This window comes from Lonchura striata, chromosome 4, assembly GCF_050655825.1.
Source record: "Lonchura striata isolate lonStrDom1 chromosome 4, ASM5065582v1, whole genome shotgun sequence".
NCBI classification, from domain to species: Eukaryota; Metazoa; Chordata; class Aves; order Passeriformes; family Estrildidae; genus Lonchura; species Lonchura striata.
In genome coordinates, this window is record NC_140706.1 from 50759168 (window position 1) to 50783693 (window position 24526).

Genomic DNA, 24526 nt, shown 5'->3' on the forward strand with positions numbered 1-24526 from the left:
AATTTAGTTAGCAAAACTTTCCATATGAACATCAGCTACATTTCCACTTAGCTAAACTTTGCCAGCCTTTTTTTTTAAAATCAACAGCATATTTATCCTTCCATATTTATCCTTCTGGAGTATTGTATTAATTGTTTTTTTGAGGACCAACTGCAAAATCAATTTTTGCAGTTAGAGATCAAACTCAGTGCTTAAGTCAGGAGGCAGCTCTCAAAGCTGCGTCTATGCAGAACAGGTGTGAACTCTTCCTGTGGATACTTTTCTCTTTGGTGTTCATGGCCAGATGAGTGGGAATTGAGGAATAAATGATAACAAAAACTGTTGTTCTGGCCACCAGAAGAAACACAGTGGCACAGAACCTTTGGATATTGAATGTATCATGAGACTTAACCTTTTGAGTGCAGGAATACACTGGACACTAAATCTGCCCAGTGCTGGTCAGCAATGCAAATTGAGAAAAATGGACAAAGAAAACAGAACAGAATAATTTTTGGATGAAGCTGCTGTTCCAAATTTATGTCATTCACATTAAATAATCTAAGCCTGTTTTGTTTTGGTTTTTTTTTGTTTGTTTGTTTTGGGTTTTTTTGAGGGAAGAAAGAGCAGGATTTTGCTGGTTTGGAGCTAGTTAATTTTGAAACAGTGCTATTGCTCTTGATCCATACTTACTAGAAGCATGCTGCATATCCTTGAAACCTCTCTTATATTTGCTTCTCTACATTTTCAAGGTTTCAGTGAAATTTAAGGGCTTACAATATTCTTCTGTGTTAGCACACAAATTTTTTTTGGTGAGCACAGAAGTAAATGGAGAGAGGAACACACAAGTGCAACACTTAACTGAAACACATCTGAAAATGTGTAAGACAGTTAAAATAAAAAATTTTAAAAAGCAAACAAAAAAAGAACAACCAAAAAAACCCAAATCCCTACACTCTACTGGGTTAAGCTGTTTCTCTTGAAAAATTGTTACTGCAATGAAATCTCTGCAAACACTAATCCTTAGTAGATAGAATTTTATTTCGTTTAACTGATTTTTTTATTGCAGCCAAGTAGATAAAAGACTGAAAATCTTCTATTGCACATGTGTAAATACCTTAAGAATCTTTTTTAATATGCACACCAATTAGCTTATTAACAAATTCAGACTAGAGAACCATACTTTGAGATGCTGTTCCAGCTATTTGCACAACTAACCACCTCCAGCCACATACCAAAAAACGTATAACACTCCCACTGTCATGGTTATGTGGTGTTTGCTTTTATTGTCACTGAAGAGCAGAGCAGTGCCACTGCTGTAGCAAGGCATCCAAGAAACCAGCAAAATCTAGGTCTCACTAGAGCATTTTCCAGTTTTATCTCATAACTGATGTACTGCCAAGGCTCTTACCATGTTGACACTGGTTTTGCCTTGACCAATGCAGCATCATAAAACCTGTGGGCCCCTATAAGGCAAGAGCAAAGTTTCATTAAGTCATCCTTATGAGATATTCTTTGGCTTCTCCATAAATTTCATTACTTGCTCCTGCAAAGCATTGAGAGACTTCCAGCTCCCCTTGGGCTCAGTGAAGGATAAGACTTTCTCAGCTCTTGGATGGATTATGCTCATGTGGACCCTGCAGGCAGGAAACTCCTTTGCTTCACTAGTGCATTTAATTGCCCCCAGCCATAGTTTTTACTCTCTGCCATGAATAGAGTCCCTTAAATGCACTTGACAGCAGCCACTGTGAAAAGCCTTTTTCACTCCCATGCATGAAAAGTGACTGAGTAACACATGACTGGAGGAATGAGCAGTGAGGAGGTAACAGAGCAAAAAGCAGGAGTGAATCCTGGGACAGATTGAAAGAGATGTGTGATGAAGATCAGTAGTGCCAAGAGAGAACAGAGGAGGGAAGTTAAAGAATGTGATAGACTCTCCATAAAAAAAAACAACACTCAATGGATAGAAACTAAAGGAGCTAAAAGATGAGAAAGTAGTGGCCATCTGCAGCCATCCAAGGAACACTAAACCAGCAGCTTCAGAGCTCACTGTAGGTAGGACACTCAGGATGAATGAAGGATAGACACAGTAATTTTAAGATGAATTAATTATTGATTTATGAAATTGCATTTATGAAGATACTGGTAAAGCATTTCATTAGATTCTTGCCTTGTAAAGGCAAATATACTGAATTTTTAGCCAAGAACCTTCTTGCTCTGCTTTCTCTTATTTTATCTAAGCTAGACAGCCTGAAAGCATGCTAAGTAAATAAAATAGAGGAAGTTGTTTTTAGATATGGTAATTACTTATCTGCTAGAGAAGATCAACTTAGAAGTCACTAGACAGTAGAAATAAATTCTTGTTTGGTTCAGATTTAGCACTTCAAATCTGATTCTTCCACCTGAATTCATATAGGATATAATTTTGGACTTGAACTAACTGCTTTTACATCCCCAAGTCCTTCAGCTTATGTTTCACTGAATAGTTCTTACTGTTAACAATATTATATAAAAATATCTCATGTTAACAATAATACTAATAGCCATCCTTTTCATTGACAGTATTGAAGTTGTATTTTCATGTCAAATTATCTTATTTCATTGAATTTAGATTTAAAATTAATTATACAACATGGGTCTTAATATTTCATTGTTTCTACAGGTTTTATTTTTATAGATATTTGGACTTAGTATACTGAGTTAAATCAAATACAAACTGCTATGGGTCCAGGGAATCTATGAAGTTGAATCTATTTAAACCACTCAAATATCTGGCCTTTAGCTCTGCATTTTAACTTCACTGACTTCACTAATGTACATGAGTGGAGAAACGCACGGATACACACAGACACAGACACAAACACAAGGTTGATGGGCTTCAACAGAATAATTCTCAACAATTACAGACATGTAGCTGTGGCTCTGAATCCAGCCCTTCCCCGCTTCTATTTGAAATCTCAGGGTTTTCTATCTTTGGTATAATCTACCATATTAGTAACAACAAAGCTTGACAAAGAGCCCAACAAAATAAACAAACAAATAGTAAATTAAAAAAAAAACACACAAAGAACCAGCATTACATGAATCCCAAAATTACAATTAATTTTAACATACTCAGTGTTTCTTTCGGCAGTCATATCTGTTAGCATTTAGGGATGAAGAATTTAAATTTCAACCGATGACCTGAAACGCAAGGAAACCAAGCGATTATTTGAACTTGAAGTACAGCAACAGGACATGGTTGTTTTGATGCCTTACATTTCAGCTTTTATATTTTTCAGATTCTGTGCTGCTTTAGTGTGTAGTTCTGAGCTTCATTTAGAGGATAGTAAGTTCTCTTCACAGAGTAGGCAGACAAAACAATTCCTTCTCTAGCTGGTGACCAGGGACAAATGATCCAAATTTCAAGCCCAAGAGCATAAACAATGGTGGAGAAAAACAGAAGAGAGAAAAACAAGAAGGATGGGACTTCACAGGCTAAATCTGTAATTGGACAATTACCTCAAATATGCCAATGGACCAGAACTTATAAAAGAGAGAGACGTCCTGACTGGTTGTCCATTTTGTGACCATTTTGGGTTCATCTTGGGTGCAGCCCTGGCTGTGCTCTTGTGCTGCCCAAGGTGTATCCATTGAGGCCTTCTAATAAACACCTACTTTATTATTTAATTCTGTTTAGCCTATGTTCTAGGTCAGCCTTCACAAGGCATTAGTTCTAAATAGTCATCAGAGTGACTTATTACAAAGTGACCTGCAAGGTACAAATATCCTTAATATATTACAAGAGACAGAGCTATGAGAGAACATTTCCCTTGGTGTCACAGATACCTCCCTAGACCACCCTCAACTGCTCTTCTAAGCAAACCCCCAGACTTAAAATTGAGCAGTGTTAGGCAGCATCCCCCTCCATCTGGGTGCAAAGTCTGTTTTCATGCTGTAGTTAATCCTCTTTACTCACACATGCATCATTTGTCCTCTGAGCTATGTGGTACACCTGGCCTTGCTAACATCAGAACAAGCCTCTAAGTGCAAGCCTACGATTCAGGTAGTATCACTCCTTGATTCCAAAAGCAGTTCCAACGATTAAAGGCAAAGCATTGTCTTCCTGGGGCCCAAGAGGCAAGACCAATTCATTTTACTTTTGATGTCTGAAACCAGAACTGACACAAGGGATCTGATACAATTCATATGTTGAATTATGACTATGTCATACTACTCTGAGTGCCATGGTAATATCCACACATAGGTGGGGTGTCTGGAGAAATACACCTGCAGCATGCTATGACTATGAAAATTAGTTTGCAGGTTTAGTCATATGAGGAATCTTACCATGATTCTTTATGGTCCCATCAAATAGAGAAAGCAGGATTATGTTACTATTGTGTCTGTATAGCTAGTTTTATACCAGCTTTATTAATACCTGGTAGCATGTCTTTCATTTTTTTTGCCTGCTGTTACCTAATAATACTAGTTTCCATAATCATAAATTCAGAACAACAAACCACTTCTAAATTTTGATAAGTTAAATGCAGAAAAACAGGTACAAAACCTGACACTCATTTTTTCCCCAATAGTTTGTTGCCAAGGTTTTCAGAAAACCCTGCTAAAAGAATGCACTTTGATTTGCAATTCCAGACCAGACTCGATCATGTAAGTTTAAAAATGGAGTCTATTATATTACTGTGTGTACAAAATATGCAATCCCTTGGTAGTTTTCCAGCACAGAGACCTCAATGCCACTTCTTGGAAGCCAGCTGTGTGCATGTTTCAGAGCCCAGGAGACAGCTGTGAACACGGATCCACAGTCACCTATGAAGTCACCCACTGGGCTTTATCCCAAAACAAAACATCCTGAAGCATCCTACCAGGGAGCATCATCACCAATGTGTAGGCAGCACTTGCCTGACTGCCTGTTACCATTGCTAGTATTTTGTTTTTCTTTTCATTTGGGAGAATTCTTGGAGCAGTTCTGGTGGTACGGGATGAGGTGCAGGAGTGAGACCATCCCCCTGGAGTCATCCCTGCTGCTTCCTGAACAGACACCTGAAGGCAACATCATTTGGCTATTTCTGACCTACAATAGATTGCTACTTGCAAACCTTTTTATGCTGTTATTCATCTCCTGAGCCATCTGGCCCCTGTTGCAGGATACCTGCAGATGGATTAATAAACCAATCTAATAGAGCTGTACATATTAAATATACAGCAGAAACAGCTGTTGTGTGTTTGTTGTGAGCTTTCTATTTTTCCCTAATGTTTCAGCCATTGTAATTTAAAGTTCTAAGCCAGTTTCTTCAAGGAAAGGAACCCAAAAACCAAAATAAATTTATCTCTCATAAAAGAAGCCTGTCATTGAAGAGCACGTTATAATCAGCATAAATATAATTCTCTATTTGGAGTAGAAACTTTTGCTTCAGCCTTTGAATAACATTGTCAGTTCATTGTCTTAAAAGATACCCTCCCGACAGCTCTCACATTAATTGAACCAGATTGCCCACAGTGTGTTTGTTTGTTTGTTTACTCTTAACTAAGAATGACTTTCAGAAAATTTTGCTTGCTTGCCCATATAAGTGGGGTCAGGGGGAAACCAAACCTATCTTAAAAGACTTCAAATTGTAGATTATTAATTTTAATGATCCAATTAGTGCTCTTTGGGATAATGCTTATGAATTTCCCAAAGTGGGCCTATATATGCTGTTACATAAAACAACAGACAAGAAATATGTCTGTACATAAATAATGAGGATAATTTAAAAAAATAATATCCTTAGGGTGTTTCTGAAAAATACCTGAGGAAAAAAAAGGAAAAGGAAAAAACAGCACACCACATAACTCCCCCAAACCAGGGATTTTTCAGCTTGATTAAATGGTGCTTCAACTTTCCTCACCTGGTAGCTGCTGATCTAATTATGCCAGCATTCAAAACACAATTTAAAGATTAAGAGAAAAGTGCAGATGTCAGATCAAAAAAAAAAAAAAAAAAGAAGAAGAGAATTGCTAACACCACCAATTAAAGGCTGCAGAACTGAAACTTGCAGTAACTCAGAGTGATGGGGTGGAAAATAAAAACTATCTGTAGCAAAAAAACCCAAAAAAAACCAAACAAACTAAGAGACCTCATCCCTGCCCCCAAACAAAAGCTAAAATGATGCCTGAGGCAGGGAGTAAGAATTTGAAGGTATTTAAATTAAAAAAAATTATGCCCCCTCTCTTTATAAGCTCAGCTGCACTTCTTAAGGATCATAGGACATGAGCTTGCAGTTTTAAAATCTTGCAGAAGTGTTTCTCCTGGGCCTATACAAAAATCCTAGGAAAAAAAAACCTGAACTACTCAGATTGGACAACTTTACTTTTGACTAAAGATCATCAGGAACTTGTAGATGAGTTGTGGAGTAAATAGCAATAATTCTACATATCCAAGCAGAACCGTTATCAAAGCCATTAGTGTTCAAGCTTTGAACACTCCCTACAAATTTTCAAGGTGAAACACAACAGCTGTCTCCAGCGCCCCAAGTACATCAAAGATCTCCTTTTTGTTCCCTACATCTGTCTTCTGAATTACTTTTCCTCTTTTTAAGTACCTTTAAGTTAAAATAATCAGAACTCTACCCTGTGATGATCAGAAGCATCATACAGAGATTACATAGGCTCAGTACAATCCCCTTTGACTTCAGATGCTGCAGTGCAAAATGGGAGGCCATGTTACTTGCCCACCACTCCATGTTCCTCTGAAAACATGTCAGCCCAATTAGTAGTTTTCTGAAAACCTTTTTTATTCCTTTTTCTTCCCTGTGCATGAACTGGTTTTCCTCAGAAGGATGTGCTCAATGTGATTCCCATTACTCAAGCATATTTCACCTTCTCTGTTTAGTGAGTCCAAATTGCGACAAGCCATCCTCATAACTGGTCAGATTTATGCTGACCCAAGCCTCATCTCCATCTGTTTCAGTGACTGCACTTAAGAGGGTCAAGTTAGATGAGAGCCATTTTCCCAGAGGTGGAAAACCAAGTCTTTACACACTAAATCTATGGTTATCCTTGTCCCAGTGCAGTGGACAAAAGGATACAAGCCAGAGAACAGTAAAAATTCTTCACTAGAGATACATAGGAGGCTATTTGGCAGGTAAATTGCACTTTTGTCACCTGTCAGTAATATACATGGCCATCTAGTGAAATGAGCTTACATTTTTCTCAAAGGAGAAAAGCATTTCAAACTCACTTCTTAAGTACAAGGATGAAGCAAAAATGTAAAACCTATAGCATAATTTGTAGGTATATTAAAAAAGACATGAGTGACATAAAAGACTGCCTCTCTTCTCTGAGACAGGTACAAGGATGCACCATTAACTGAACCATAAAGTTGCTGCAAAATTTATTTTTCTCAGTCTAAACCATTGTAGAATAGTCTACCCAGTTCTGGGGGAAAAAAGGTAGAGAAGCAGCCAAGGATCGATGCTGACAGGAGAATACCCTCCACTTCATGCAGATGTGCCTCCTAACTGCATGAAGCAAACCCTTAAGTTCTCCTTGGTAATGAAATATGGATTTGTTTTTTCCTAGTCAGAGTAGAAAAGCATCATTGCCTCTAATTTGTAGGGTGAAGTTGTGGGGCTGCATTAGGCAAGGTGATTTGTCCAGGCTCATCAACAAACCACAGGCTGAACCTCAGGGCAGAGGAGGTTCTTCCTTCCCAGGCTATTGCACACAGGCTCCTCCATCACAGCTGCCCCAGTCAACAAGTGTTCTCCAGGAAGAAAAAAATAAGAGGCCAAAAGGACACTGTACAAAGAAATCAATCCCTTTTCAGCTCTCATAGTTAGGTTTCAAGTTCTTTTTTTCCATGCAAGTATGACTTATGTGCGCTGGACCTCATTAACGGCCATTGCGTTAAGTCAATTTGTTATCCAAATAATGCTTAAGTATTTTAAAAATGAAAATATATCCTGCTACTTCAGTGCAACTTCAGAAAACAGCTTGAAGTGACTCCCCAGCACTGCTGCTAGAGCAAGGTACAATTACCTAATTACCTTTCTGTTCTTAGTGATGCAGGGAATATGAGAAGACAGATCGTTTGTAGTGTTTCCAAGGTTGTGCCAGTAAATTAGAAGTAGTCTGTGCCAGGATTGGGCACACTGAACAAGTGTCTCCTTAATGTGGCATATTACAGTATAAGTAACCTTTGATTAAAGTGGATACAATTATTAGTCCCTGGCTCAAGTTTCCTTTCTCCTGGGCGTTGCATATTATACATCGCTGTGAAATGTTTCAAGGAAGATAAGCAGCCTAATTAAGCAAGTGAAATATAATTTCCATTTCTTTTAAAATATATCCTGCTATTAATTCAGTCACTGATTCAAATTTTCTAAAAATTGTAGATGTTTGCCAAAACAGTAATTTCCTGTTGTTGTCATTCAACTACTTCAAAGCACTTCAACATGGAAGGCAAAGATGCATCTCTCTAGTCAGGAAATCACTGAGAAACTTCAAGATATCAACTTTCCTATCATACTCTTCCAAGCTGAAGGAAATCTTGGAATGTAAGGATTTGGCTTAGTTTGAAGGTTATTAACTAATTTTTTTTTTCTTTTTTGGGCTCCTGAAACAGCTTAAAAAGTCCTTTAACACCCTTGAACATCGTGGCCAAAGCCAGTGTTACAGTAACCTAGAGACACCAGAGTGCAGTTTTTGAACTTCTTGCCAGAAGCAAATATCAGTTTTGAAATGTGGATTGTTACTAAGGGACTGGTTCCTACAGAACCATATGTTACACAGCACTTGCATTTCTGCTGTTAACTTAAGGTTTCTCCCCCCTTTTTCTCCAGGAAAGGTTGAGCACTACAGAGCAAAGCCCTTTCACATGCTCACAATTTCAGCCTGGGATTCTTACCTCAGGTCTGTGTAAAGAGCAGTCTGAATGTGACAAAACTCTCTGGAGAAAAGTTATTGCCTCTGACCCTGAAACCTGACCTTCACGAGATTTGTGTCATGTGAAGTCCAAGCAACAAAAACCAGCATAGCATATTCTGAATAATTGTTAAACTTAACAGCTCATCTGTACTAATTTTCATTGCTCTCCTTCACAACATTAGAATGTAAGCAGGCAGTGCAACCTTACCCTGCCTTTGATGCCAAATTTCTTTCCTATGAGTAAAATTTTCAGAAAAACAATTTATTGTGTTTTTACCACCCCTGTAGCACAGTTGTCTCCAATGGGCATGATTATAGCAAAATCAAATTCTTTATCCTCACTCCTTTGTTTAATGTTAGTGATGTATTTGTCATAGTTCTAATAAAAGTGATCAGAAAAAATCCATTAATATTTAAAATTGATTTTAAAAGGCACTTCCAGGTTCAAACACCCCTGAAAATTTAAGGTAACAGGGAATTGCATTGGATTTAGGCATTTTTTCTTGTGCATAGCACTAAAGTTATTATTCCTCAATAGCAGTGCCATGCAGTTCCAAACCTAAACAAAGATATCATTAGATCATTTAGACACTGATTCCCTTTTTTTAACACTTCCAGATACATGGCTGAAAAGTACATTAAGTATGAGCAGTACATGTTCTTTATCACTGAGCAAATAGAGGCCAATACATGGGCCTAAGCTCACTTAGACCTGTGTTCAAAGTGTTACATAACTCTTTTATGCCATAATCCATCAGCATTATCTTCCTTCGAAAGCAGCATTTTTTGCTTCAAGTTCCATAATATTATTGTGCTAAAAGTCACTTGCAGTTAGCATTGCAGCTAAAGAGATACCTGCCTATTTCTTAGTGTGTTTTATGACAGGAAAGACAACCTATTACAGAAAAAGTAAATACAGAAATACATACAGTAAGCTTATTTTTGTGTCTTATCTGATATGTTATCAATGAGCATCTCAGAAGAGGTTTTTTTTCTCCCTCATCAGTCATCTTGAAAACAAAACCCAGCGAGGACAGATGGTTGTGTTTGTGTGTCTGCATTTTTGTTAGAGGAAAGCGTGTGGGAGTTAATGGACAGCAAAGGAGTGGAAAGGGAAAGGACATGGCTTGTCTTTGGTCTTGATTCGAGCCTTGTTCATCCAATGGATCAGTGGCCCCCAGCGAGCAGCCGCAGGCAGCACTGCCTGGCAGCACGCGTTGGCTCAGCGGGGCTGCTTGGCTGCTCGCCTTTGTCTGCTCACCCACCCCATGGGCTGAGCACCTACTGTCACTCACTGCCCTTCCTCTCATTTAAACAAGTGTTTTTATGATAGATACAAGCATAATTATAAATAAATATTCTCTCACACAGGCACAGTCACAGAGGGAAGGAAAGCGTTCAGCAGGACTGAACTCATCCTTGATGGAAGTCTGCTATGTCGAAGCATTAGTGCCATAGGCACACTCAGGTAAAAGGGGCCTATCCATCTTTGGCAAGTTCATTCAGAACAGAAAAATCCCATAGTCTGAAATGGGATTCTTCTGTAACTCTTCTACAAGTTATCATTGTCTGCTCAGCCACAGGGGCAAGGAGAAACAAAACAGTATTTGGGATGATCTGGAGAATATAACTCCACAATCTGTTTGCAATTTGAGAGAGAATTACTAAACCAACCAGAAGTAGTTGCTTTTCAAAGCCACATACACTCTGGATTCAGGAAAGTCACAGAAATTATACATTCAAAACACAACTTGTCCCAGAGACACTCTGGGTGCTTGGTGCAGCTTTAGAGCTGGTGAGGTATAGGCTTGCAAGCAGAAACTCTGTGTTTTCTTAGTCTTGGTCAACACAAAGTAAAGTTCAAGAGAAGGGGAAAACCTGTACTTGAGAAAAGGTTAAAAGAAATAGTGCTTCCTATTTAAAAGTTCCTTAGACCCACCTAATAAACAGGAAGTTTGGCATTCACAGCCAACAGTCACAGTAAGGGACTACAAAACATACACAGTCTTAATGTATCAGACTTGGGAGCAGGTTTAACTGGTTTAGGAATCAGTACAACAGATCTTATTGCTGGACATAGGAAAATGTTCAAAGAATTTGGATTCAGGGTGGCTCTTCATAGACAGTGAATACCAACAACTTATTAATTTGGTTTGTGCCTATTTAGATTCCAGAAACTAAATTGTCACATGGCAACCTTTGTGGGTTATGATTTCTGCCTCTGGCTAGCAAGGGACTCTTATCTGATGGATAATAACAGGTTTTTATTTCCTTGATCATCACTCAGCTGAATTAGAACCATACAATATATCCTTAGCAACACAATTATTTCAAGCACATCAAGCTTTTCTCCTGCTTATGGCAGGTTGTAAAATTGTGATCTTTATCTAAAATCAATATATAATAACATTACATACATATAGGCCCCACAAGGTATTTTTAAAAAATGCCCTTAAACCTTCCTGTAGACACTGCACTGCCCATACTTTTTCATACAGAACAGACAAAACACCCTACAACAAGTGATGGCTTCAAACTAAAAGAGAGTAGATTTAAATTAGCTATTTGGAAGAAATTATTTACTGTAAGTGCAGTGAGACACTGGAAGAGGTTTTCCAGAGTCATTGTGGATTTCCCATCCCTGGAAGTGCTCAAGGCCAGGTTGGGCTTGGATGAGCTTTGAGTAACCTGGTCTAGTAAAAGGTGTCTCTGCCTGTGGCAGGGGGGTTGAAACCAGACAGTCTTTAATATTTCTTCCAACTCAATTTGGTCTATGATTCTGTGCTTCTAACAGATGTTTAGACATGTTTCTTTATACTTTGCTCTTCCAGTTAACCATTAAGAATATAATTTTTAAAAAGAAATCCAGATTTCCTCTCTGCTTTGTACAGCATCAGACTGACAAATGCTCAGGGGATTAAAAATTGTACAGCACTTAATTGCTCACATAGAAAGCCTGAAGATTGAGGTGGTAATCAAAGAGCCTCTTTTCTTCTCTAATATTAAACATACAAGGCTTGTGTCCTTCACTTCCTCCCATAAAACATGCTGATGGATTTTACTTGTGAACTGTCTCTGCTTTGCAGAGGCGAGAAGGCAAGGAGAAGCTCAATGGAGGCTCTTTTCTTCTGTTCAGTGTTGCTGTCACTGTGCAGCCACTGCAAACAAATCACTTAAAAACTCATTCAGAAAATTACAGTTGCTGAGGGACAGAATGGGTCAGGTGAGAGGTGATAGGAAACAGCTAAAAGTTTCTCTCTTGCTCAAAATCTATTTGAAGGTCTGTAAACAGATTTTTAAAAGTTAGAATACTTTGGTCATCAAGAGGACCACTTGCCATATTTGAAAATAAAATTATTCAAAGAAAAAAAATCATCAAATGAAAGTGAAAAGGGTAAAAGGAAAAGGTTAAAATATCTTCCTAATCAAATGATAGCGCAATATGCCTCTCAGCAAGGTTGTTTCTTTTTTTTTTCTTTTTTTTTTCTTTTTTATCTTTTTTAAACTTGTATCTTTTGAAAACAGTGCACAGTTTTACTCAACCATGTATCAACACTGAAAATCATAAGAGTATCCCTTGATTATTTCATGAGAAAATAAATTGGACAAATAATATGCCAGATTGTAGAATAGGTTTATAGGTTAAATCTATTTGGGTCCTTACAGACCTTTGAGTTGTATAATATATTGGATGAAATGCAGCCTATGACCTGAGGGGAGTTGCTTACTATTGGTTACATATTGCAAAAGTAGATCAACTGTGGGCTGACTTATTTTCTATTTTGTTTTTGTTTTTTCATAACTATTAGGAAAGCATACAATCTGACCTTTAAAGTAATTTTTTTCTCTAAAACTTGAAAAGTAATTTTAGTTTAAAAAATAAGAAAAAAAAGGAAAACTAATTTTAAAATCTCAAAAACTGCTTTGAAAAGGTACTGTAGTCCTTCAGCCAGCTATATTATACCCAAGACAAAGGCATTTGGCATACCTATATTGATTTACCATACTGATATTGATTTTGCATCTAGAAAAATATAATAACATGTTTCAAGCAGATAAACTCTATGTAGAAAAAGGATTAAATAATAGCACAATATCCAGTATTCTGGCTATACGTATACTTTGATTTCAAAATCAGTAATAAGAATTTACAAGTTAAAAAACACTAAGAAATTAATTAAGAACTTACAAACAGTGCAGTCTCTACTGCAGTGGATATTGAGGGACTGCTAGAGAACTCAGCACTTAGTGATGTTACTTTACTAGCAGTGCAATATTTAGTACAAAGGACCCTAAATAACCAATATTTAGTACAAAGGACCCTCATTCTCCTTTCCCTTCCTTAATATTTTTTCCTCCTTATTGCCAAGATACAATACACAAACAGGCAATCATCCAAATGGCAGTGGCTGTAAAAAGGAAATACACACATATTTATAATTGTTAATTAGCTCCATAACTAGAACCCTTCTGTATACTTGCAAAGCTACCCTGGGGCATCATGAGTCCCCTAAAGCCATGCAGGAGGAAGGAGGTGTTTGAGGCAGGGTTCACTGCTGGGGAATTCTCCATCTGGTTCATGTTGTCACATTTTGTGTAGTTGTGAACAGCTACGGATCTGCTTCTGAGGAAGCAGAGACATCGCACTGGGGAGGCAGAGGAGCAGATCAAAAACACAATGGGTTCATCCAGAGATTCAAAGTTTTGATGAAACCAGAGTACAAATGACCCAGCATGTGATTTAGATGCATGTTCAAAATGTTTTCTCCTTACAAATGGAGTATTCCATAAAACCCTGCCTGCTGTTCATTAAGTCAGATGCTGATGAGGAAAGGAGCAGTCCCTACAGCAGAGCTTTGCTCCTGCTGAGAGATTCACACAGCCTGAGGATGGGATGTTGCCACTCTCCAGGTGCACCAGCACATGTCCAGGGCAGAGTAATCCTAAATCCAGTCCTTGCAAAGTGTCAGGAGAACCTTTTCTATATGCTAAAATTTTATCAGTCAAAAGAAAGGACTGTCCAATAGGTAGTTTGTTCTTTGATCTTTTTGATTACTGCTTACAAGATCATAAAACTTAGGCATCATCAGAAATATGCATTTACATTTTTACATTACATTTTACATAGGCATCAGTAAGGTCCCCTCTGGGTCACCTCTTCAGGCTGAAGAGATCCCTCAGCCTGTACTCATAAGAAAAATGCTCCAGCCCCTTCATCATCTTTGTCACCCTCCACTGTACCTGCTCGAGGAGCTCCATGTCTCTCCTGTTCTGGGGAGCCCAGAGCCAGACACAGATGTGCCTCATCAGGACTGAGTAGAGGGGGAGGATCACATCCCTACAATAAACATAATAGAAAAGTCTAGTGTAAATTATAGGCCACAAGCCCGAGTTCTGAATTTAAAATTTTGCAGAGAAATGAAGCTTAGAGTCCCTCTGTAGCCACAGTGCCAATGCCAGCTGTTGAGTTTTCACAGAATACATAAACCAGGGAACATGTGTGGTTCATGTAATGGACCTGCCATTTTTATTAGGCCACAATTTCTTTTTCCTTGCAGATCATTCAATCTTTTTGAAAAAAAAAACAAAAACAAAAACACACACACAAAAAAAAAAAAAAACAACAACAAACGAGGGACTGGCCACTGGCCTACTTGATTTTAATATTTCTTCTTTTTTAAACAAAATATATGTTGAATAATTAAAAAGTAACCAGATGCATTATAAGATTAGCACAGTTAACCTTGGAAAAAAAATTGTGGTCTACAGCCACCCAAACTTGCTATACTCATCAGCCTCAGATTACAGTTTTGCATAGTAATTCTACTGTAAATACTTAAATAATGCAAGGAAGTTTCATGAGTAAGACTGCTGATGTATTGCAGTAACAGACTCCCTGCTGTCTCTGTCAGCCAGGCAATCTTGATTACTATTCATCAAAAAGTTTCCATGGAAATAAAAGATGATGATTCCAGTACTGCATGAGAAATTTTTAATTTCCAATATTTAGTCATATTAACAGTGCTCAGGTTATGTATTAATATGTGAATCTGTTGCATTTGTGGAAGTCAAGCAAGACTCTTGGGACACAGTATTGCAGAAAGCTAGGGAGGATGAAGAACTTTTCACTTACAAGTTTTTAAAAACCTTATCTGGAAAAACAAGACGGTGTGTTGGTGATGCTTTTGATTTAGGTTTATCAACCTGATATACCTCAGGCATGTGGGATCAAAGGTTACAGAAGACTGATGTCAGAATGATCAATAATACTAAGGGGACACTAATGAGAGTATCTTCTGCAAGTATACAGTTGGTCTTTTATGCCCATGGGTGCCTAAAAATAAAGAGGCAGTAATTAATCTCTTTATTAACTAGCAATTGTTTACAACATACAGCAAAGGGGCATCTTGTCAGCAGGAAATCATTTGCTGAGAATAATGGACTGTGAGCTGGAGATCTGGCCAGGATTGCTTGGCTACTGTGCCTAGACCACACAGGGAGGCCTTTTAGAGTTTTGATCTGATTGGAGCACTCTTTTTCCCCCCAGTGCTCTGATGAAAAGCCTTTTTGGCTGTTCTGGCTGTGAAGCTTGATTTGAAGTCTGACATGGATCTGAAATCACACAAAGGAAGCAGGGCCAACCTTTCTACTCCTAGGGTCACTGGGAGGGAATCAAATACCCTGGTCTTGCACCAAAAGAGAGCTGTTAAGTTGCAGGTTGAAAGCTATAGGTCAAAGGTTTTAAACTCTTGCTCTCAATAATACGGTCCTGCCTGGCTAGAAAACTCATTGCTGAATTTTTAGTGTCTGTTTACCCTCCAGGAATAAAAAGCACATCAGTTTGTTTCAGAAATGTGAAATTGATTTCAGAAGACTAGGTGGGAAAAAGCAAGACTTGCTTGCTTTTCATGCAAGTAAGACAACTAAAACTCTATATTATGCATTAACAACCCTATATTATTAGCAGAAAATTCTAAATCCATATTAATTTTCTAAGTATATGATCAGATTTTAAAGATATTTAGCAATTTTATTTATATATCATATTTTTTTTAAATGGTGTTAAAGTTCCAGGTGGTAGTAACTTTCACATCAAAATAAGTAGTTTTCACATTTAAATAATGCATGCATGGTTTTCTGATTTTAAATATTTGTTTTTCCAATAGTACAATTCATCACAAAAACTTTAGTGACATGAATTCATAGCTGACTTCTTGTCATACAGTCAAAAGTCTGTCCTGCATTAATTTAATATTTTTAACAGGGGTCTGTGGACAGAAAAAAGAATCAAAATGGAGGTTTTTTTCCTTTTCTCCACACATTTTCTATCAGGTTGTATATGTTTTTGAGCAGTAATTTCAAAAATTACTCCATACAGGTTCAGCCAAGAATCCAGTCAAGGAATATTAAAGATGTAGGGTAGACAGCCTTTTACAAAATATGCTGTTCACCTCAGTATTTCATACATCTGCAAAGAAGAGTGGGAAGAAGTATATCACTAGCCCTAAATATAGAATAGATGTACTATGAAAGGACATACTGGACTTTTAGGAAACTTTATAAAGACCTTAAATTAACTCCTTCTTTGAAACTCACAAATCCTAGAAAGCTCTCAGGAAGACTAAGAACCTAGGAGCCTGATGGCTTAACAGCTCCACTAACTTTCCCTTCCCATTGCAATGTGTTCCCTTTCCACGTACCCTGTCAGTCTGGCTTTGTGCTAGGCATGAACCAGGTTCTCAAGGATAATCAAATTTCATATATTTAGGCACAAATAATTGCACGCTATGCACAGAGTGCATGCACCAGGATTGTTTCTTAGAAAGAAGGTATCCAAATACCTGAGCCCATCATGCAGGCCACATATTCAGCCTCTGACCTCCCATGATAGGTAAAGTCTCGTTTACAACTAATCTCAATTTCATTTACATATCCGAGTATCACTTAATTTACCTCTCAAGTATCTTCTCAGTGGAACTGCATTAGCAGGTCTCAGATCACAGCCCAGCCTCCTGCTAGCAAGCTGGTATTGGGTCTCTCCAACCACAACTAAAGCCACTTTCCTTTACTGAAGCTACACATTCGACCTGGACTTTAAAGACTCCTCAACCTGCAGCAGTCCAGCAACACTGAGCAGTGACTTGCTTTCTCTGGAACTTTGACAGTTTCTAAAAAATTGCATAATCTTGAGTGACATTGTATTCTCACAGCAATCAGCACTACAACAGTCAACAATATAAAAGCTTTATGGAAAAGTGTTGCAGCCAACCCTTCTTAAATTCAAACATTCCTTTGAAATGTTTATAAGTATTTACAGTACAAAGATAACCAACCATGCAGAATTTGAACCATATGCATTTCTATGCTGCCTTTGGCAAGGACCAGTTTAAGATGAAGGTAACATTAAATAAATCAAGAGGTTTTGTGCGACCATGGCAGCACAAACTGAATTATGAAACAAATATGAAATTTTCAATTTTCAAACTGTTAGAAATGTCTGTCTCATTTCTGCCCAGCATTCCTCCTGACAGCTCCTGCATCATTCAACAACCACAACCCAGAAGGGTGTACGGAGAGGCTGTCATTTGGGTCAACGAAGTGCTCACAGAAGAAAGACAGCAATTTTACCTGCTATCACCACCCACCAAAAAACATGCTTGTTTTATCAGAAGTGGCTGGGCACCAAAGAAGACCTCACTGGCTCATTTGGAGATTGCAAGGCAAATGGCAAACTCCATGAGGCAAATGGTAGCCACTGAATGGGAGACAAACTCAGCATCTGTTGGGATGACAGGGATGGAGAACAGCCTGTCAGGTCACCTATAGCACCAATAGCAGCACCATAAGGAATAAACAGCTATCTGTAATCACCACGGTCAGATGGATGCCAAGAAATGAAACAGAGGAATCACCAGGAATCTATGAGTATAGAAAAAAAATTATGTATCAGATCCTAAAACATGATATATTTTGGGCAACAGGAAAATGATGACTTTGACAACAACGTGCTGCAGCTTCTTGGTAGCTGGTTCTTGGGTAGGATGCAGGACAGATGGGACAATGAGGTATTGGATAACTATCCCTGTCCTTCACACATGAGGTGTCTGAAACTGTATGTTAATGAAAGCAGCCTTCATCAACAGAGTCCACTAATTGATCCTGAAGACTAAGGCTGTGCACTCTCTGAGCAGCCTCCCTAACAGAGAAATCACTTCTGAGGACCTGAGCCCTTGTGCACAAGATGTGAGTTAGGTTACTCTTACATGTTGTCTGGGGCACAGTTTAAAACACTGCTTTGGTCCATTTGGAAGAGAAGGAGCTCACATTAGAGATGACTCAGATTTAGACTCTCCTCAGATTTAGATCCATGGGCTGTAATTATTAATTATTCTTTCTCTGCCTTCCTCTTCATCACACTAATATATGCCATTTATTGCACCTAAAACATGAACCTAGAAATGTCTAAAGAAACACTGAAATTTCAAGCTTAAAACAATATGCAGTGTTGACTGATATTAAGAGGGCTCCTGGCTTATTGAAGAGCTACTTGTAGACTTTGGGCACTTTAAATCATAAACAGAGAAGTTATATAAAACCAATTAACCAGTTATATAAAACCAGTTAATATTAGATTAACTAGTGGTAAGATTGGGAAACTTTATCTTGAAAAACTTTGAAATTAATTTTAATTAAAATTTTTAATATTACAAAGGAAAGGAATATTTGGGAAATTCTGTGTATTGCCAAAAAAGGCATAAAGGAAGGATCAAGTGATCAACTACATGTAGCTGCAGTTAAAAGTGGGTCATTACGCATTTTCTAAATTAAAAATTAAAAGTAACATTTTTCACAGACTGTTGCATATCTTCTAGCTGAAGCTCTTACACTTTATTTAAGTTATATGTGCAATTTTATACTTCCTATTTTATAAAAAGAAATAGCAGGTTTCCAAAAATGGCTAAACATGTTAAGACTATATTTACAGTTTCTGATGAGGTGAGAAGAAGCGATAGAGGCTTTGACAATTTGGAAAGCAGGTAGTGTGAATAAAAAAAAAAGTCCAGAATCTTTAGCTGCTCCCTCAGAGAAATGCAAAGAGCCTGTAGATGATAAGAGATGGGATATTAAATTAGCATCTCACATGTAAAATAAGAATGGCAGCTCCAGGTTACCTATAAGGTGTGAAGATTAATTAATGGATGTTTGCATTCTTTGTTGAAGATGTAAGACACTGCATAAGTGCTAAGCATTACTACAAAGAGGAATTTTCAGACCTCGGTACGTTCAGTTTACATAGTATAAATTACTTTATATTTCTGCTAAATAATTCTCCAGTACTTTTACCAGTGCTTGCCTCCATCTAATTCCAAGAATCGAAACCTCAGCTATCTTAAAGGCAAGATGACAAAATTTTGCAGACTATCCATAATAATGTGTTGCAAGGCAGAACAGCACAAGAAAATATTAACCATGACGAAGGCCCTATGTTACATTCTCTTAAAACTGATTCATTCTTGTTTAAGGCTTAATAGACATGAGAAAAAAAAAAAAAAAGAAGAGAAGAAGTAAAATTTATTATTTTCTATCTTTCTAAAAATCAAATAAAGAAGTGTAATAAAAACCTAATCCCAGTATGCCCAGCCCTAGTCCCATTAAAGTCAACATGAAAACTCTACTGACAGCAGAGCAAAAGGGTCTCAGCCAATGGAACATATTTTTTTAGCACAATTTTTTTCTGAAGAAAAGCAAGTTATGCTAGATAACTACTCATAGGTGATTTGGAAAACAGCACTGAGGTGACAAAGGCAGCTGCCGATACTTGCTTGCCCAAGTTAGTAAAAAGGGAAAGCAGATTTGTAAAGGCACAGGAAGACCTCTTAACACTGACTGGAGATAAAAGGTGTGGAGGCATTAAAGTTAGGTAAAGTTAGTACCATATTCTAAAGAAAACAAGTTTAATTCCATCTACACAAAAATAGGCTTGGCCAAGACAGCTCACTGTCTAGGAAATAAATGTTGCCATTACATAGTTCTGGGAAATATCACTTGGTTCTGGGCGTGTTCTAACTTCTTTTCAAATAGAAACAGTAGAAACAATCATTACCTACAAGAAAAGCCTTGGTTTAGGAATGAGCAGAAGTCCATAAATATCCACACATATCCTGCTGCTTCACATATTGCTTGCTTTTATTTGGACCAGCCATCTAAAATAATTAATTAAGAACCAGTCTGCATATAACTTGTGCTGGAGGATGACTGCACAATTTTCACACAGACCTTTTGTTTGGTTTGCTTTTCCCTGCTGACAGGATGTCCCATTTTCAGGAAGGCAATCTGCTTTTCAGCTGCTGCTCTCCTTGGAGAAGGTATGGCAGGGCAGCCAGGAGGTAACATCCTCGTGTGTCTCCAGCTGTCCTCAGGAATTGCCAGCGTATGCTGGGCCACAAAACGGAGAGGGAGGATCACAGCTGAATTTCTGTCTTCCTTCTGTCTAATTGTGTTTTAATGATTTGACTGCTGTTTATCTTGCCCATCAACTGCCCTATGCAGCAAAACAAGGCCCCATGAATCAGGCACATCATCTCAGCAGGGCAGGGCTATTTATAGAATTGAAATACCTAATTTAATAATACTTCAGGCCAGATTCTCAGCTGACGTGAACATGCACAGTCTCACTGAAGTCACTGGGTCTATTTTGACCAGCTTCAAGCAAGGAGCTGGCTATCTTCATGAGGGTTGTAGAAAAAAAGCCTTTATTTATACACTGTGCAAGGGCAAGAAAATCCCATACTCCCACTGGGCTGTCTCACTTCATGCCAGTTTTTCAGAGCTCTGAGCTAATTTGAGGAAACACAATTAGAGAGTGTCATAGCTGCTAAAGGGTCTGTAATTCATCACCTGCAAAACAAGGGTAGTCAACACTAAAAAATACACGAGCTTTTTGAGCCACTAGAGCAGTAGATCACAGCAGCATATATTCCAGTTCTCTTCCCTTCCTTCCAGGTTAGCAAACCCAGGCTGTGATCAGAACTCTTTCCCTGCAGAGACTCTGCCTCCTTTCTGCACCCTCTGCACAACAGCATAGTTTTCCCAGCAATCTTACTGACCCTTATTTAGAGCATTTTAACATTACCCTGGAAAGTGACACATGGGTATTTAAAATCCTTGTGCAGCAGGTATATTGGAGTAGGATCTCCATCTCCCTGATTTGGCAATCCAAAATTCCTGTCTGAAGTCAATCAAGGGAGCTGGCACACCAAGGCCCTTCCTGCTAGAATGAGCTCCACAGGGACTAAGGCAATGCCTGGTGTCTGAGCTCTGACTTGTTTGCACACACACACACCTTGATGCTGTGAGTCAGAGTCTAGTCAGGATTGCTGGGATAATGCTGAGAAGCAAATTCAGAAACCCAAGGGACTTCAAAGTGCAAACCAAGTCTCTTCTCAGATGTCCAAATGTTCCAGATACAAACTGAATAAAGAAACCTAAGGATACCCATTAAGACACACGTCTCAAAATCCATTGCTGTGATTGCCTTAGCAATGAAAATTATCAGTAGTTTAGGCCTGAATCATGACATCATGCTCAGCTCTGAAAATTTTTCTCAGCCTAGATTTGATCTACATGTTGTGTTATATTGCACTAAAAACTTCCGGGCAATTTTAACCTGATGTTTTGTTGGTTGGTTGGTTTTTGGTTTTTTTGTTTGCTTGTTTTGCTTTTGTTGGTAAACTATCAGTGTGGCAGAAAGAAAATACATGAAAATAATTTCTGAGCAAGTACTTCAAAATGAGCTAAGGCCACATCAGCTGCAATTGTTATAAGAGAGAGACTTTGTGGAGAAGTTACTAGATGAGAAGAAGCACACCTGTGACATCAAATTTTTGGGATTTTTTTTTGTTTATTTGTTTTTAACAATATAGATCTTTCATGCTTGAAAACAAGGAGATTATGTTGTCAGCATTTCAGGTACATATTCAAAGCAGGGGTTAGATTTTTAACAGCAGGCTGTACTGTCAATTAATGGGATCAATGGGATGGTGTGCCCTGGGCCATGCCACATCTGGCAGATATTCTGAAGACCATTTCATTCTCTCTCAGCACTGTGTATAGCTCCATACAGCTGTCTATGAAAGCTCAAGGCTGAGTTTATACCATCATTAAACCCAAAAATATCTTCTCACACATAGCAGGCACAAAATACAGTGTGAAAGCTTAGGAAATAACCCATGAGAAGAGAGATGAAAGCAGAAAACCTCACAAATCAACAAGTCTGCCTGCTCCTATCCTAGTTCCCTCAAGTCCTGGTAAGGTGGAGGTGTGAATTTGAAGAGAAGATAAAGAGGTCTCATATTTCTTGATGACCTCAGAAATAATGCCTTTCTCAGATTGGATATACTTGAGAGTTGATATAGTGATGAGAAAAATTTATCCTGCTTCAAGAAATGTGCTTTGTATAGCTGGTGACCATGAGGTGGCAATTATAAATACTGAGGGATTTTTTTTTTTGTTCTGGAAAAGGTTTTGAAGAGCTTTTCAGAGAAAGCTCTCGCTGCCACGTTAATATTTTCACCTTTACATTCAAGTGACCTGATTCTGCTTGAGGTAATAGATGTGAGAGTCAGTAGGATCAATGTGGTAGGAAAGTTGACAGGTAACCAATGTCAAATCTTAGATGAAGCTAGGTGTAGTAAGAAATATTTTTAGCCCTTCTTTCAAACCAAAGTTTAGCTGATGTTTGAAGTACAGCTAATGGCACCTTTCTGACATAAGGATGTATTCAAGTTGATGAAGCTGCATCTATTTTTGCCAACATTAATAGCAAAACATGAGAGTTTTACAGGTTGTAAAGGTGGTTTTGATTTAACACAAATTTTTTTAGTGCTGAGAAAGGTGTTAAAACAGACTTAAGCACTCTCATTTTTAAGGTAGCTATTTTGTGTTAAGCAGTCCCGTTTAAATGAAAGTCATAAATTGTGCATGTATTCCTGCTGGCTATTAGCTTCTAGTTAGTAGATTCTGAATTACCTTCCCAGAGTGAAATGCTTATGTGAGTCACAGTTCATAATATTGCTTATTCAGATTCACCTCTGTCTTTTGAGCTAATTGAGTTAAGTAATAGTGTCACAGGATTTTCATACAGAGTTTCTGCTCTGGCTGTAGTTACTTGTTGTCAATTATTAACTCACACTAATCACCATTACTGTCAAAACTGACATTAGTGTATGGCAATTTTTATCTTACTCCAAAAAGTTAATTTACATGTGGTATCTATTCTCTGAATCCATACCTTATTGCCATTGAAGTGTTCCCACCTACCCTCCCCCATTCTATCCTTTCCTCTTTCTGTTATTAGCCATAGCCCTCTTTCATGATTGTTTTTTAATTTATAGTATTAACCCCATTATTTCTAGCACTGGTTAACAAATGTGGGTTCCCTAGCAGCCTGCTTTCCTCTTCTACTCCTAATCAATCATTACCACAATAGGCTTCTTGTTACTCTGAAAGCCTGTTCTGCACATTTTTCCAAGGAAGGTGCTGGAGAGTCTAAAAAGCCCCTCAGCAGAAAAGAACTGATCTGCTTGAAGTCCAAAGGATCAGCATCATTGGAAATGAGGGAAAGGAATGACTGATTGTGGCTTTATTTTGCACTACTCTGCTGAAGCTTTCAAATTTACTTGCAGCTGCTAATGCAATATTGGAGAAGATTTTACAGCAGCAGTATATTGATGCTATAAATAAGATCAAACAGTATTCCTGTTAATGATGAGGCTTAATAAGGAAGAAGAGATAAAAAAATCTTTCAAATATGTATAGTATTTCTACAATTTGCTTATTCTCTTGCTTTCTACATCTCTTTTCAATATTGCATCTCTTATGAATCTTTGTTATGACTTTGATACATATCTGACTTTCTTCTAGGCCTTATTTTATGTTAGACTTAGATTACTTTTTCTCATGCTATATGGACTATATTTGTTTTCCCATACCTTCCCTGTTCTTTATTCTTTCCACATCTCTCTTTTCTGCTTCTGCCTTGCTGCATGCCTCTCCAAAGTTCTGTGACACTTGCTGCCTTCTAGTGCCTGCTTTATCTGTTCATCTTCCTTTTAACTTCTATTCCCAGCCTTCATTATACTCCTTTCTCTCTTTGTGTCCTTCCTTTCTGTATTTAATTTAGACTGCTTATTTCAGAATACAGTCCCTAAGCACAAGTATAATAACCATAACTTAAACTCCCAATCAACACAATTTCCTATTGAGTGAGCATTTTTCTGACAGAATTTAGAGAATACAATTATTTAGCCCTGCTATTCAAAAATGCAGTCTGGAAAAAAAAAAAAATTGCCATAAAGATGAATATTGGGGTGTCCCCTGGACCATCATTTTCTTCCATCAGAGATGCAATGCATGGTATCACATCTCTCTCCTGAACATCTCATTTTCATTTTGCTGAACACCATGCTCTAAACCACTACAGTTCATGTTTTTAAATCTGGCTTGCAGCCTACACTCCAGCACACCTTTGCAGAAGACAGCATCTTTTCCTCCAGTCTTCCCAGTGGCCTTGGGAGTCTCTACTGGCAGCTGAACCATCTGCAGTGCACAAGAAGGGTCTGCTTCTGATAGGATGTACGTGCAG

The 24526-nt window shown here is 38.0% G+C and overlaps 1 long non-coding RNA gene across 2 annotated transcripts in view; it reads right to left on the reverse strand.

The window, feature by feature from the left end:
• LOC110481587 (uncharacterized) overlaps window positions 1-24526 on the reverse strand; it is a 118220-nt gene that overhangs the window by 45607 nt on the left and 48087 nt on the right. For both annotated transcript variants that reach the window (XR_014954875.1, XR_014954876.1), the window contains 3 exons: window positions 14125-14221; window positions 3091-3159; window positions 1388-1442 (listed from right to left, as the gene is read on the reverse strand). This is a non-coding gene — a long non-coding RNA (uncharacterized LOC110481587). The remainder of the gene's footprint in view (window positions 1-1387; window positions 1443-3090; window positions 3160-14124; window positions 14222-24526) is intronic.